This window comes from Eurypyga helias, unplaced genomic scaffold (genome assembly GCF_000690775.1).
Source record: "Eurypyga helias isolate BGI_N326 unplaced genomic scaffold, ASM69077v1 scaffold8942, whole genome shotgun sequence".
NCBI lineage: Eukaryota > Metazoa > Chordata > Aves > Eurypygiformes > Eurypygidae > Eurypyga > Eurypyga helias.
The window spans coordinates 1481-5913 of record NW_010237842.1 but is presented as its reverse complement, the minus strand read 5'-3'; positions in this window follow the sequence as shown (position 1 = coordinate 5913).

The following is a 4433-nucleotide window of genomic DNA, read 5'->3' as shown; positions in this document are numbered from 1 at the left end:
TCTCTGGCATACTTGCTATCTCTTCCTAGATGTAGGAGGTTTGCCTGTTGCCACAGCCGCCTCCCAACTTTCCTCCCTCCTTTTTATTTCCTCCTTGTGTTCAAAACATGATGAGTGAATAAATGCAGCACAGCAAGTCTTCTGGGAATGTGAATGTTTGAGGGCTCTTTCCTAAAGACATGTGAAACAAAAATGAAAGAGGGCTTTAAACTAGTTCTGAAGTCACTGAGGAAAGTTGCTGAAAATATCAGTGGGGTTTTTATGAGGAAGGGAGAAATTAAGACCTACTTGGAAAGGATGGAGAAGGTATGGCTGGACCTGATTTGTGGCCAGCTTCAATGTTAACCATTTTGGGAAGGTAAGATCAAGATGAGGTTGAAAACTTTAATTGTCTTTATTGCTTAGTCCAGAGGAAAATGGGGCTGGTTGGCAGGAAAGGAACACATACATAAGAAATTATTTCTCCTGTGGGGCCTTTGTTCCCACCTTAGTCAGTATAAATGGGGACAAGGTCTACTTTTGGATACATTTGAGTATTCATCAGTCAGCAGGGAAACTTCCACAAGGCGAATAAAGTCCCTGAGAAATCAGAATGGCATCTGCCTTGGCCTATAGACTATGTAAGAAGTGTGGGATCTTAAATGAGACATGGAAATTAGGTGGATTGTGCCAGTAGGATAACATTTTTGAGAAGCATCTGGTTCAGGATTGTGCAATGTCTAGCATGGGTGCTTTCTGGGACAATTCCCCATGCAAGGCTTGGTTCCATTTGCTTTATGTCTAGCCCCTTCCAGGAGCATATTGCGGAGATTTCGGAAATGATGGCAGTCAGACAAGACTGAGATTCTTGAGCGTGTGTGCTTTGTCAGCATGATATTGCACCCAAGTGGGGGAGCCCTGCTGACAAGATAATTTCACTGCTTCTGGGACCTGGCTAGCATTTCCAAAGGAAGTTTTGCATACGTACTGGCTCTGTGCACAGGAGGAATGTCCTCTGAGATGGCTGAAAGCAGGAGATGTGCCAGGATTAGTGCTGCTCTTGGGTAAAATTTGATGGCTGCCTATTATCCAGAATATTTAAATAATGTCTTCTGGGTATTTCCTTTGAGACACAGATTTTTGGATGACTGTTCTTATCTTTATTTATGTTTTCCTAAGCTTTCTCAATATCTTTTTCACTTCCAGCTGTGAAATCAAAACACAATGTTATTTTTCTTTTAAATTTTTAATTTTGCCTTATGCAGTTGTTGTGGGCTAACTTTGTTCTCTCTGCTGCACTTTGTGTGGCAATGGCTTTTGATATCAAGCAGTTTAATTGCAAAAATGCAGAAACAGAAAAACACCAGACAAAACCACCAAGAAATACGACAAACCCTATTTTGCTGTGCCTATGAATATGTGATAATGCAGTAAGGACAGCATTTGCCAAATGGGTGGGAAAATTGGTAGGGAAAAGAATGTCATTTCATGGTCCAAGCTAGGCATTACGAATAGCTTCCCTTTCAGCTTTATACCTTTCATCATCAGAGCTGTTAGGCTTCACTTGTTATGAGCTTCTGCAGCGGGCCAGCCTTACTCATGGATAAACTGGCTTCATATCAAACTGAGATTCCCTTTTTTTCTGGATGATGCAGATTTTTTTTTTTTCTTCATTATCATCATAATCATCATAATCATTATTTTTGATTTTAAGGCCCTTCCAATAAAGGAACAGGGAGTGAAATCTTAAAAGCCATTAAATGCATCATAAACTTAAGCAAAACACGCTTGGCACATGGGCGTAAAGTATCAGTACCCTCTGCTAGAGCCTGGGAGGAGGTTTCGTTCTGGACTGGCTGTACTCAGGATCGTGGACCGAATCCCCAAAGTTGGTTGCATCCCCGTGACGTTAGCTGAGTTCTACTGGCACCCACGAGATGAGAGTCTGGCACACTCAGTACTTGTTCCAGGAGAGTAACGAAGACAAGGTCTCGTAACAGTGCGTTTAGATCAGAGAATCCTCTCCCTTTAGCCCAAAAAGCATTTGGTCAGGAATTTTGAAGATTTCAACAGTGGCTTTCTGCTGGAGGGTAGTGTGCTGTGACTCAAAGGTGAATATATTGTCGCCTCTACAGACCTAGGCCCAGTGTAACACAAGTCAGTTTGGAGGGGAGGAGAAAGCTGATGCCAAATCTGCTGTCTAGTTTGAGTTATGTGTTGTCCAGTTCTTACAGCAACATCTGAGAATATATCTTTTTCTTGGTTTTTGTATTATCAGCAAAATGTGTCAGGCGTTTTGTGGTAAAATAACTTTGTGGTAAGATAATGTTGGTTTGACAAAACCAGTGGAGGTTTTTTCGAACTGTGCTCTTCAGCTGAATATTTCTGTATTCTGTGGATGCACATGGATTATACTCTGTAAAATTATTCTAATGTTCCGTAGAATGTGAATGGGATGAGGAAAGGAAAACTTTGAAGCATTGTGTTTTAAGCTCATCAAAAGCTGAGGCCTGATAAAGTTCTCATTTTTTAAAAAAAAGATAAATACTGAAAATTTTATTCACATTTGAGATGAAACTGTATCAACATTTTAACATTTCCCATGGCAGCTGGGAAATTTTGTTGACCAAAGAAAACGTCCTAAGTAATATGGCACTGTTATTTTGGTAGAAAAGGAAAAACAGTCAGCATTAGATTAAAAATCATTGATACTGTAATCAGTATTGCTGTAAAAACCTGATGAGCTGGTGCATCATCAAAAGAAACTTGGAGAAAGACCTCTTATGTACAATTAACTGTCTGAATCTGTCTCTTACCAGTAGCTTAGGGAAATAAAGCAAATAAGTGAGGGTGGGTTAGGCAGCTGATTCTAACGGCAGTGGTTTGATTGCATTGGTACTTGGGGTTCAAGGATGGAGATTCCCTTCCCGGGGAGCTGTATGTGAGACTTTAGTGCACCATTATACCTTTTTTATAATACACATCACCCTTTTGAAAAGGAGCTGTGTTTTTTTCAAGAGGAAATATAGCTTTTTGGTTTGCATTTTGTAACTTGTCTTCTCTTCCAAAGGAAAACTTGGCACTCTGAACTTGCTAACTCCAGCAGGCATCCAACACATGCTTTTGGGAAGGTGATTATTCTCTGTCACTGGGGCAGGTGTCTTTTCCTGTGAAGATTTCTGCTGCCATTAAGGAGTGATGTCCTAAAGGGGTTTGTATTTTTAGCAGCTGTGATTTATGTCCTGTGGGCTCTGTCTTTAAACTGTGCCTCAAAGAGGGATGGGTTATTTTACAGAGAAATCCATAAAGTAATATATGCTTCTGGTGTGACTTGCTTTAAAGCTGTGCATTAGTTCTTGAGAACTGAGGTCAGCCTGCCTGTGCTGAGATCTGCACAATGACATTTCCATGCTGTGGCTCATTTCATGATGATGTGAGAAGCAGGAAATAATATTTACCATATGAAAATACGTAGTGTTGTTAATAATAGTAACTAATAAATAGTAATGCAGTGCATTTAAAAAAATTACTCTTTTTATCCTTAAGACTCAAAATACTTCATAGGGTTTTCCCCAATTTACAGAAAAAGTAATGGAAGTGCTAATGAGAATTCAGGTTTTGTGGGAATCCGTATCAGACTCTGGTAGAGATGCAAACCGTGGGTTGCAACTTGGTGGAAGGCTGCTACCTTGCTTTGGAGTACTTGCTTTTGAACTGGAAACATACTTGCTCTGCTGGCCTGGAGACATCTTCTTCTCAGGGTGGTGAATCATCTGGGCTTTGCCCCCTCCCCTGCCAAGTAATGCAGATCAAAATAAGAACGAAGAGAAGGTAGCCTCTCTGACTCCAGTCAGCAATTGGTATTGGTTTAGAGAAAACCTCAGCCTGGACTGGGCTTTCAGTTCAAGCTGAAATTATCATCAAAATTCAAAAAGTAATCTTGCCACTGCTCTAACGCAAGTGCCGTGGGTTTGTCAGCCCAGTGAGGACTTCTCTTATTCCCAACTCGTACTCTCTTGAATTTCCAAGAATTTCATATACTTCCTATCTCATGTCTCATAAAAAAGCAGGAGCCAGAAATAAGCAGAAGAGTTAAAGGTGATGATAGGTTCCAGGCATAGGAAAATATATTTTCTTGGTGTTAGGGTTTAAACAAATTTATCATAACCCATATACTTTATCATGGAGAAACATCAGGAGGCAGAAAATGTAACTTTTTCCATTTCATATATGGAGGGAAAATTTTTCTTGGGAAGCCATATTCTCTCCTCCATGGCAGACAAAGTAGAAATTAGTCAGGACCACAATAAGAGCAAACACGCTTAATCCCAGTACCTTAAAGGGACCTTAAAGATCACCCAGTTCCAACCCCCTGCCATGGGCAGGAACACCTTCCACTAGACCAGGTCGCTCCAAGCCTCATCCAGCCTGGCCTTGAACACTTCCAGGGATGG